Source organism: Oncorhynchus tshawytscha, unplaced genomic scaffold, assembly GCF_018296145.1.
Source record: "Oncorhynchus tshawytscha isolate Ot180627B unplaced genomic scaffold, Otsh_v2.0 Un_contig_397_pilon_pilon, whole genome shotgun sequence".
In the NCBI taxonomy this organism is placed as follows: Eukaryota; Metazoa; Chordata; class Actinopteri; order Salmoniformes; family Salmonidae; genus Oncorhynchus; species Oncorhynchus tshawytscha.
Genome location: NW_024609119.1, coordinates 77,501 through 90,000, shown reverse-complemented (window position 1 = coordinate 90,000; position 12,500 = coordinate 77,501). Strand labels below are relative to the sequence as shown.

Here is a 12,500-nt window from a genome sequence, read left to right as displayed (position 1 = left end):
GAGAACAAGTTCTCATTTACAACTGTGTCCTGGCCAAGATAAAGCAAAGCAGTGCGACATAAACAACAACACAGAGTTACACATGCAGTAAAACAAACATACAGTCAATAACACCATAGAAAAATCTGTATACAGTGTGTGCAAATGAAGTTCGGCGGTAAGGCAATAAATAGGCCAATAGTGGCGAAGTAATGAGAATTTAGCAATTTACACTGGAGTGACAGATATGCAGATGAGGATGTGCAAATATAAATACTGGTGTGCAAAAGAGCAGAAAAACAAAAACAAATATGGGGATGAGGTAGGTAGTTGGTTGGATTAACCCACATCCTGGTTAACTTTCTCCACCTGCCCTTTACTCTCGGGTGAAAACCTGATGTAAAGCTGACCAAGACCCCAGACGTTCCATGAACGCCCTCCAGACCCTCGACGTGAACTGGGGACCCCGATTAGACACTATATCCTAAATCTTGTCTACAAAAACTTTGAAGACTGATGGCGCATTCATCAACCCATACGCTATGACGAGGTACTCATAGTGCCCAGAGGTGGTACTGAAAGCCGTCTTCCACTCGTATCCCTCTCGGATACGCACCAAGCGCTCCTGAGATCTAGTTTGGTGAAGCAGCGCTCCCCGTGCATTGACTCTATCGCTGTGGCTATGAGCGGTAGCGGGTTACTATACCTCACCGTGATCTGATTTAGACCTCGGTAGTCAATACACGGACGCAGACCTCCCTCCTTCTTCTTCACAAAAAAGAAACTCGAGGGGACGGGTGAAGTGGAGGACTGAATGTACCCCTGACGCAGGGATTCGGAGACATATGGGAAGTGCAGCGTCTACCAGGAGATCTGGGAAGTGCAGCGTCTACCAGGAGATCTGGGAAGTGCAGCGTCATAACATACTACTACAGTGCCTTGCGAAAGTATTCGGCCCCCTTGAACTTTGCGACCCTTTGCCACATTTCAGGCTTCAAACATAAAGATATAAAACTGTATTTTTTTGTGAAGAATCAACAACAAGTGAGACACAATCATGAAGTGGAACGACATTTATTGGATATTTCAAACTTTTTTAACAAATCAAAAACTGAAAAATTGGGCGTGAAATGTGGCAAAAGGTCGCAAAGTTCAAGGGGGCCGAATACTTTCGCAAGGCACTGTACATACTGCACCAATACATACAACGAACAATCACTATAACATACTACTACATACTGCACCAATACATACAACGAACAATCACCGACAAAGACATGAGGTAAAACAGAGGGTTAAATACACAACATGTAATGAAGGGATTTGAAACCAGGTGTGAAGACAAGACAAAGCCAATGAAAAATGGATCAGCGCTGGCTAGAAGGTCGGTGACGTCGACTGCCGAACACCACCTGAACAAAGAAAGGGACCATTTTCGGCAGAAGTCGTGACAGTCTGTAACAGTTTGGGACGAGAGTGTCTCCCCCTTTGAAGAGGGGGATGACCGCGGCAGCTTTCCAATCTATGGGAATCTCACACGTTATGAAAGAGAGGTTGAACAGACTGGTAATAGTTGTTGCAACAATGGTGGTGGATAATTTTAGGAAGAGAGGGTCCAGATTGTCTAGCCCAGCTGATTTGTAGGGATTCAGATTTTGCAACTCTTTCAGAACATCAGCTGTCTGGATTTGGGTGAAGGAGAAGCTGGGGAGGTTTGGGGGAAGTTGCCGCAGGGGGTGTAGAGCTGTTGGCCGGGGTACGGGTAGCCAGATAGAAAGCATGGCCAGCCGTAGAGAAATGCTTATTGAAATTCCCAATTTTCGTGGATTTATCAGTGGTGACAGTGTTTCCTAGCCTCAGTGCAGTGGGCAGCTGGGAGGAGGTGTTCTTACTCTCCATGAACTTTCCAGTGTCCCAAAACGTTTTGGAATTAGTGCTGCAGGATGCACATTTCTGTTTGAAAAAGCTAGCCTTTGCCTTCCTAACTGACTATGTGTATTGGTTCCTGGCTTCTCTGAAAAGTTGCATATCGTGGGGACTATTCGAAGCTAGTGCAGTACGCCACAGGGCGATTTTGTGCTGGTTAAGGGCAGTCAAGTCTGGAGTGAACCAAGGGCTATATCTGTTCTTTGTTCAATTTTTTTTGAAAGGGGCATGCTTATTTACGATGGTGAGGAAAGCACTTTTAAAGAAGATTTAGAGTTTCTTCTGTCTGAATATACAGTATTTATCCAGAGCTGACTTTTATACAAGCTTTAATATAATAATAATACTATATTAACCCTAACCTTAACCATTACCCTAACCTTTACCCTGACTCTAAACCTTACTGTAACCCTAGCAACAGGTTACATAACACATTTACTCTGACTCTTAACCTTACTGTAACCCTAGCAACAGGTTACATATCAACACATTTACCCTGACTCTTAACCTTACTGTAACCCTAGCAACAGGTTACATATCAACACATTTACCCTGACTCTTAACCTTACTGTAACCCTAGCAACAGGTTACATATCAACACATTTGTAGTTGATAGTTTGTTCAATATTTATCTGCCGATCAATCATGTTGTGTTGTATCAGCAGGAGATGAAGAAGCAGCACCCTCCTCTTCCTCACCAGGATGTCCAGAGAGAGATCAGAGAGGGGGAGTAACTGGGGATACACCATGATGGAGCCCTGATACAGAGGACAGAGCACAGGTGAGAGGGGGAGGAGGGTAACTGTGTTTGTGGAGGGGGAGGAGGGTAACTGTGTTTGTGGAGGGGGAGGAGGGTAACTGTGTTTGTGGAGGGGGAGGAGGGGAACTGTGTTTGTGGAGCAGGGTAACTGTGGAGGGGGAGGAGGGTAACTGTTTGTGGAGGGGGAGGAGGGTAACTGTGTTTGTGGAAGGAGAGGAGAAGAACTGTGTTTGTGGAGGGGGAGGGGAACTGTGTTTGTGGAGGGGGAGGAGGGTAACTGTGTTTGTGGAAGGAGAGGAGGGGAACTGTGTTTGTGGAGGGGGAGGAGGGTAACTGTTTGTGGAGGGGGAGGAGGGTAACTGTGTTTGTGGAGGGGGCCGAAGGTAACTGTGTTTGTGGATAGGGGTGAGGGGAACTATGTTTGTGGAGGGGGGGAGGGTAACTATGTTTGTGGAGGGGGAGGAGGGGAACTGTGTTTGTGGAAGGAGAGGAGGGTAACTGTGTTTGTGGAGGGGGAGAGGGGAACTGTGTTTGTGGAGGGGGAGGGGAACTGTGTTTGTGGAGGGGGAGGAGGGGAACTGTGTTTGTGGAAGGGGAGGAGGGGAACTGTGTTTGTGGAAGGGGAGGAGGGGAACTGTGTTTGTGGAGGGGGAGGAGGGGAACTGTGTTTGTGGAGGGGGAGGGGAACTGTGTTTGTGGAGGGGGAGGGGAACTGTGTTTGTGGAGGGGGAGGAGGGGAACTGTGTTTGTGGAGGTGGAGGAGGGGAACTGTGTTTGTGGAGGGGGACTGTTTGTGGAGGGGAGGAGGGGAAACTGTGTTTGTGGAGGGGGACTGTTTGTGGAGGGGGAGGAGGGTAACTGTGTTTGTGGAGGGGGAGGAGAGTATGTGTGCTTGTGAGAGAGAGAGAAATGAGAGAGAGAATTAATGAAGGAGAGAGAGCAAAGGAGAAACAGACAGAGACAATTACAGAGACAGTTACAGAGACAGTTACAGAGACAGTTACAGAGACAGTTACAGAGACAGTTACAGAGACAGTTACAGAGACAGTCACAGAGACAGTTACAGAGAGGAGGGTCTCTGTGTTCGTGTATAAGGCTGTGCGTTGGTCTGAGGTGATTGTCTCTAATCTGGCTCAGCGGGGTGACGCAGTAACACACACACTCACCGTAATCTCATTATCTGTGTGTGTGTGTGTGTGTGTGTGTGTGTAAGCACAAGCCATTTGTCCGATGTGTGTTTTATTTGAGTTTGAATGTATAAACGTGCTGTAAGTGAAAGAACTATGAAGAAGAAGTTGAACGAGGTGAAGTGAAAGAGTAAAAGAGAGAGGTAGAGGAGGAGAAGATGGGAAGAGTGAGGCAGGGAGAAGGAGTGAATGGTGGAGTAGGGCACATGTGCTGCTGTAGCCTCATTAGCCTCTCGAGTGAGTGTGTGTGTTTGTGTGTGTGTGTGTGTGTGTTGTGTGTATGTGTGTGTGTGTGTGTGTGTGTGTGTGTGTGTGTGTGTGTGTTTGTGTCAGTATTATCCTGTCAGAGGAAATCTAACTCCTCCCATTGTTTCTACTTATCTAATAAAGAGAGAGAGAGAGAGAGAGAGAGAGAGAGAGAGAGAGAGAGAGAGAGAGAGAGAGAGAGAGAGAGAGAGAGAGAGAGAGAGAGAGAGAGAGAGAGAGAGAGAGAGAGAGAGAGAGAGAGAGAGAGAGAGAGAGAGAGAGAGAGAGAGAGAGAGAGAGAGAGAGATAAAAATAGAAAGAGTGTCAGTGATGAACGATTGATCAAGAAAAGACTGGGGAAATAAGAGCTAGGTGGATGAGACTGACAGACATGGAGGCAGGGAGAGACAGTGAGAAGGTACTCTGCAATAGAAGTGTTCACATGACTCCACCACCTTGTTTCTTGACAGTGAAGTGCTTTGCTACGCTGTGTCTATTGTTTAATGGCTCCTCCCTCACAACACTGTAGTAGACAACAATGGGATTAGATACCAGTGTTCTGTTTTACATTCTGATAAATAGACAACAATGAGATTAGATACCAGTGTTCTGTTTTACATTCTGATAAATAGACAACAATGGGATTAGATACCAGTGTTCTGTTTTACATTCGGATAAATAGACAACAATGAGATTAGATACCAGTGTTCTGTTTTACATTCTGATAAATAGACAACAATGAGATTAGATACCAGTGTTCTGTTTTACATTCTGATAAATAGACAACAATGGGATTAGATACCAGTGTTCTGTTTTACATTCGGATAAATAGACAACAATGAGATTAGATACCAGTGTTCTGTTTTACATTCTGATAAATAGACAACAATGGGATTAGATACCAGTGTTCTGTTTTACATTCGGATAAATAGACAACAATAGGATTAGATACCAGGGTTCTGTCATACATTCTGATAAATAGACAACAATGGGATTAGATACCAGTGTTCTGTTTTACATTCGGATAAATAGACAACAATGGGATTAGATACCAGTGTTCTGTCATACATTCTGATAAATAGACAACAATGGGATTAGATACCAGTGTTCTGTCATACATTCTGATAAATAGACAACAATGGGATTAGATACCAGTGTTCTGTCATACATTCTGATAAATAGACAACAATGGGATTAGATACCAGTGTTCTGTCATACATTCTGATAAATAGACAACAATGGGATTAGTTACCAGTGTTCTGTTTTACATTCTGATAAATAGACAACAATGAGATTAGATACCAGTGTTCTGTTTTACATTCTGATGAATAGACAACAATGAGATTAGATACCAGGGTTTTGTCATACATTCTGATAAATAGACAACAATGGGATTAGATACCAGTGTTCTGTTTTACATTCTGATAAATAGACAACAATGGGATTAGATACCAGTGTTCTGTTTTACATTCTGATAAATAGACAACAATGAGATTAGATACCAGTGTTCTATCATACATTCTCATAAATAGACAACAATGAGATTAGATACCAGTGTTCTGTTTTACATTCTGATAAATAGACAACAATGGGATTAGATACCAGTGTTCTGTTTTACATTCGGATAAATAGACAACAATGGGATTAGATACCAGTGTTCTCTCATACATTCTGATAAATAGACAACAATGACATTAGATACCAGTGTTCTGTTTTACATTCGGATAAATAGACAACAATGGGATTAGATACCAGTGTTCTGTTTTACATTCTGATAAATAGACAACAATGGGATTAGATACCAGTGTTCTGTTTTACATTCGGATAAATAGACAACAATGAGATTAGATACCAGTGTTCTGTTTTACATTCTGATAAATAGACAACAATGGGATTAGATACCAGTGTTCTGTTTTACATTCGGATAAATAGACAACAATAGGATTAGATACCAGTGTTCTGTCATACATTCGGATAAATAGACAACAATGGGATTAGATACCAGTGTTCTGTTTTACATTCTGATGAATAGACAACAATGAGATTAGATACCAGGGTTCTGTCATACATTCTGATAAATAGACAACAATGGGATTAGATACCAGTGTTCTGTCATACATTCTCATAAATAGACAACAATGAGATTAGATACCAGTGTTCTGTTTTACATTCTCATAAATAGACACCAATGGGATTAGATACCAGTGTTCTGTTTTACATTCTGATAAATAGACAACAATGAGATTAGATACCAGTGTTCTGTCATACATTCTCATAAATAGACACCAATGGGATTAGATACCAGTGTTCTGTTTTACATTCTGATAAATAGACAACAATGAGATTAGATACCAGTGTTCTGTCATACATTCTCATAAATAGACAACAATGAGATTAGATACCAGTGTTCTGTTTTACATTCTGATAAATAGACACCAATGGGATTAGATACCAGTGTTCTGTTTTACATTCTGATAAATAGACAACAATGAGATTAGATACCAGTGTTCTGTCATACATTCTCATAAATAGACAACAATGGGATTAGATACCAGTGTTCTGTCATACATTCTGATAAATAGACAACAATGGGATTAGTTACCAGTGTTCTGTTTTACATTCTGATAAATAGACAACAATGAGATTAGATACCAGTGTTCTGTTTTACATTCTGATAAATAGACAACAATGAGATTAGATACCAGTGTTCTGTCATACATTCTGATAAATAGACAACAATGGGATTAGATACCAGTGTTCTGTCATACATTCTGATAAATAGACAACAATGGGATTAGATACCAGTGTTCTGTCATACATTCTGATAAATAGACAACAATGGGATTAGATACCAGTGTTCTGTCATACATTCTGATAAATAGACAACAATGGGATTAGATACCAGTGTTCTGTCATACATTCTGATAAATAGACAACAATGGGATTAGTTACCAGTGTTCTGTTTTACATTCTGATAAATAGACAACAATGAGATTAGATACCAGTGTTCTGTTTTACATTCTGATGAATAGACAACAATGAGATTAGATACCAGGGTTTTGTTATACATTCTGATAAATAGACAACAATGGGATTAGATACCAGTGTTCTGTTTTACATTCTGATAAATAGACAACAATGGGATTAGATACCAGTGTTCTGTTTTACATTCTGATAAATAGACAACAATGAGATTAGATACCAGTGTTCTATCATACATTCTCATAAATAGACAACAATGAGATTAGATACCAGTGTTCTGTTTTACATTCTGATAAATAGACAACAATGGGATTAGATACCAGTGTTCTGTTTTACATTCGGATAAATAGACAACAATGGGATTAGATACCAGTGTTCTCTCATACATTCTGATAAATAGACAACAATGACATTAGATACCAGTGTTCTGTTTTACATTCGGATAAATAGACAACAATGGGATTAGATACCAGTGTTCTGTTTTACATTCTGATAAATAGACAACAATGGGATTAGATACCAGTGTTCTGTTTTACATTCGGATAAATAGACAACAATGAGATTAGATACCAGTGTTCTGTTTTACATTCTGATAAATAGACAACAATGGGATTAGATACCAGTGTTCTGTTTTACATTCGGATAAATAGACAACAATAGGATTAGATACCAGTGTTCTGTCATACATTTGGATAAATAGACAACAATGGGATTAGATACCAGTGTTCTGTCATACATTCGGATAAATAGACAACAATGGGAATAGATACCAGTGTTCTGTTTTACATTCTGATAAATAGACAACAATGGGATTAGATACCAGTGTTCTGTTTTACATTCTGATGAATAGACAACAATGAGATTAGATACCAGGGTTCTGTCATACATTCTGATAAATAGACAACAATGGGATTAGATACCAGTGTTCTGTTTTACATTCTGATAAATAGACAACAATGGGATTAGATACCAGTGTTCTGTTTTACATTCTGATAAATAGACAACAATGGGATTAGATACCAGTGTTCTGTCATACATTCTGATAAATAGACAACAATGGGATTAGATACCAGTGTTCTGTCATACATTCTGATAAATAGACAACAATGGGATTAGATACCAGTGTTCTGTCATACATTCTGATAAATAGACAACAATGGGATTAGATACCAGTGTTCTGTCATACATTCTGATAAATAGACAACAATGGGATTAGTTACCAGTGTTCTGTTTTACATTCTGATAAATAGACAACAATGAGATTAGATACCAGTGTTCTGTTTTACATTCTGATAAATAGACAACAATGAGATTAGATACCAGTGTTCTGTCATACATTCTCATAAATAGACAACAATGAGATTAGATACCAGTGTTCTGTTTTACATTCTCATAAATAGACAACAATGGGATTAGATACCAGTGTTCTGTTTTACATTCTGATAAATAGACAACAATGGGATTAGATACCAGTGTTCTGTTTTACATTCTGATAAATAGACAACAATGGATCCATTTAGGAAGTCCAAACGACAAAAGTGTTCATTAGCGATATGTTATTTATGAGAAGGGACTAGAATGTATTGGATTAAATATGTTGTTGAGTGGTTTTAGTGTTTGGCATGAGCTGAAACCTCACTCAGTTTTTTTCATAATCTACTTTTGAAGAAGACAAATGCCATGTAAATATCCATGAAATCAAATCAAATCAAATCAAATTTGTCACATACACATGGTTAGCAGATGTTAATGCGAGTGTAGCGAAATGCTTGTGCTTCTAGTTCCGACAATGCAGTAATAACCAACAAGTAATCTAACTAACAATTCCAAAACTACTGTCTTCTACACAGTGTAAGGGGATAAAGAATATGTACATAAGGATATATGAATGAGTGATGGTACAGAGCAGCATAGGCAAGATACAGTAGCTGATATCGAGTACAGTATATACATATGAGATGAGTATGTAAACAAAGTGGCATAGTTAAAGTGGCTAGTGATACATGTATTACATAAGGATGCAGTCGATGATATAGAGTACAGTATATACGTATGCATATGAGATGAATAATGTAGGGTATGTAAACATTATATAAGGTAGCATTGTTTAAAGTGGCTAGTGATATATTTACATCATTTCCCATCAATTCCCATTATTAAAGTGGCTGGAGTTGAGTCAGTGTCAGTGTCAGTGTGTTGGCAGCAGCCACTCAATGTTAGTGGTGGCTGTTTAACAGTCTGATGGCCTTGAGATAGAAGCTGTTTTTCAGTCTCTCGGTCCCAGCTTTGATGCACCTGTACTGACCTCGCCTTCTGGATGATAGCGGGGTGAACAGGCAGTGGCTCGGGTGGTTGATGTCCTTGATGATCTTTATGGCCTTCCTGTAACATCGGGTGGTGTAGGTGTCCTGGAGGGCAGGTAGTTTACCCCCGGTGATGCGTTGTGCAGACCTTACTACCCTCTGGAGAGCCTTACGGTTGAGGGCGGAGCAGTTGCCGTACCAGGCGGTGATACAGCCCGCCAGGATGCTCTCGATTGTGCATCTGTAGAAGTTTGTGAGTGCTTTTGGTGACAAGCCGAATTTCTTCAGCCTCCTGAGGTTGAAGAGGCGCTGCTGCGCCTTCTTCACGATGCTGTCTGTGTGAGTGGACCAATTCAGTTTGTCTGTGATGTGTATGCCGAGGAACTTGAAACTTGCTACCCTCTCCACTACTGTTCCATCGATGTGGATAGGGGGGTGTTCCCTCTGCTGTTTCCTGAAGTCCACAATCATCTCCTTAGTTTTGTTGACGTTGAGTGTGAGGTTATTTTCCTGACACCACACTCCGAGGGCCCTCACCTCCTCCCTGTAGGCCGTCTCGTCGTTGTTGGTAATCAAGCCTACCACTGTTGTGTCGTCCGCAAACTTGATGATTGAGGTGGAGGCGTGCGTGGCCACGCAGTCGTGGGTGAACAGGGAGTACAGGAGAGGGCTCAGAACGCAGCCTTGTGGGGCCCCAGTGTTGAGGATCAGCGGGGAGGAGATGTTGTTGCCTACCCTCGCCACCTGGTGGCGGCCCGTCAGGAAGTCCAGTACCCAGTTGCACAGGGCGGGGTCGAGACCCAGGGTCTCGAGCTTGATGACGAGCTTGGAGGGTACTATGGTGTTGAATGCCGAGCTGTAGTCGATGAACAGCATTCTCACATAGGTATTCCTCTTGTCCAGATGGGTTAGGGCAGTGTGGTTGAGATTGCATCGTCTGTGGACCTATTTGGGCGGTAAGCAAATTGGAGTGGGTCTAGGGTGTCAGGTAGGGTGGAGGTGATATGGTCCTTGACTAGTCTCTCAAAGCACTTCATGATGACGGATGTGAGTGCTACGGGGCGGTAGTCATTTAGCTCAGTTACCTTAGCTTTCTTGGGAACAGGAACAATGGTGGCCCTCTGGGAACAGCAGACTGGTATAGGGATTGATTGAATATGTCCGTAAACACACCGGCCAGCTGGTCTGCGCATGCTCTGAGGGCGCGGCTGGGGATGCCGTCTGGGCCTGCAGCCTTGCGAGGGTTAACACGTTTAAATGTCTTACTCACCTCGGCTGCAGTGAAGGAGAGACCGCATGTTTTCATTGCAGGCCGTGTCAGTGGCACTGTATTGTCCTCAAAGCGGGCAAAAAGTTATTTAGTCTGCCTGGGAGCAAGACATCCTGGTCCGTGACTGGGCTGGATTTCTTCCTGTAGTCCGTGATTGACTGTAGACCCTGCCACATGCCTCTTGTGTCTGAGCCGTTGAATTGAGATTCTACTTTGTCTCTGTACTGACGCTTAGCTTGTTTAATAGCCTTGCGGAGGGAATAGCTGCACTGTTTGTATTCAGTCATGTCACCAGACACCTTGCCCTGATTAAAAGCAGTGGTTCGCGCTTTCAGTTTCACACGAATGCTGCCATCAATCCACGGTTTCTGGTTAGGGAATGTTTTAATCGTTGCTATGGGAACGACATCTTCAACGCACGTTCTAATGAACTCGCACACCGAATCAGCGTATTCGTCAATGTTGTTGTCTGACGCAATACGAAACATCTCCCAGTCCACGTGATGGAAGCAGTCTTGGAGTGTGGAGTCAGCTTGGTCAGACCAGTTTTGGACAGACCTCAGTGTGGGAGCTTCTTGTTTTAGTTTCTGTCTGTAGGCAGGGATCAACAAAATTGAGTCGTGGTCAGCTTTTCCGAAAGGGGGGCGGGGCAGGGCCTTATAACAATGATCCAAGGTCTTTCCACCCCTGGTTGCGCAATCGATATGCTGATAAAATTTAGGGAGTCTTGTTTTCAGATTAGCCTTGTTAAAATCCCCAGCTACAATGAATGCAGCCTCCGGATAAATCGTTTCCAGTTTGCAGAGAGTTAAATAAAGTTTGTTCAGAGCCATCGATGTGTCTGCTTGGGGGGGGGGATATATACGGCTGTGATTATAATCGAAGAGAATTCTCTTGGTAGATAATGCGGTCTACATTTGATTGTGGGGAATTCTAAATCAGGTGAACAGAAGGATTTGAGTTCCTGTATGTTTCTTTCATCACACCATGTCGCGTTGGCCATAAGGCATACGCCCCCGCCCCTCTTCTTACCAGAAAGATGTTTGTTTCTGTCGGTGCGATGCGTGGAGAAACCCGCTGGCTGCACCGCCTCGGATAGAGTCTCTCCAGTGAGCCATGTTTCCGTGAAGCATAGAACGTTACAGTCTCTGATGTCCCTCTGGAATGCTACCCTTGCTCGGATTTCATCAACCTTGTTGTCAAGAGACTGGACATTGGCAAGAAGAATGCTAGGGAGTGGTGCACGGTGTGCCCATCTCCGGAGTCTGACCAGTCTGACCAGAAGACTGCCTCGTTTCCCTCTTTTTCGGAGTCGTTTTTTTGGGTCGCTGCATGGAATCCACTCCATTGTCCTGTTTGTAAGGCAGAACACAGGATCCGCGTCGCGAAAAACATATTCTTGGTCGTACTGATGGTGAGTTGACGCTGATCTTATATTCAGTAGTTCTTCTCGACTGTATGTAATGAAACCTAAGATGACCTGGGGTACTAATGTAAGAAATAACACGTAAAAAAACAAAAAACTGCATAGTTTCCTAGGAACGCGAAGCGAGGCGGCCATCTCTGTCTGCGCCGGAAGATTAATCATCTGAATCATCTGGATGATCGTTAGCATCACATTTGCCCCGTGTCACAACTGTTATAACCCAGATGCAGATAGTACAGTTCTCAATCATTTATTATAACACAAAGGGCAGGTCGTCTACAGGCAGAGGTTTGTTGTCAGGTCAGAGTCAGGCAGGTACAGGATGGCAGAAAGATCAGGATCAGGGCTGAATGGTCAGAACCGAGAAAACTTGTGAAAAACACTTGAGAAACAAGAAAACGTGAAATCACACTGGTAAAAA

The 12,500-nt window shown here is 42.4% G+C and overlaps 1 protein-coding gene across 1 annotated transcript in view; it reads left to right on the top strand.

Moving 5' to 3' along the window:
- LOC121844299 (FERM and PDZ domain-containing protein 1-like) overlaps positions 1–12,500 on the top strand; it is an 89,028-nt gene that overhangs the window by 19,238 nt on the left and 57,290 nt on the right. Inside the window, 1 exon segment of the mRNA XM_042314232.1 lies at positions 2,571–2,686. The gene's annotated coding sequence lies outside the window, so the exon portion shown is untranslated.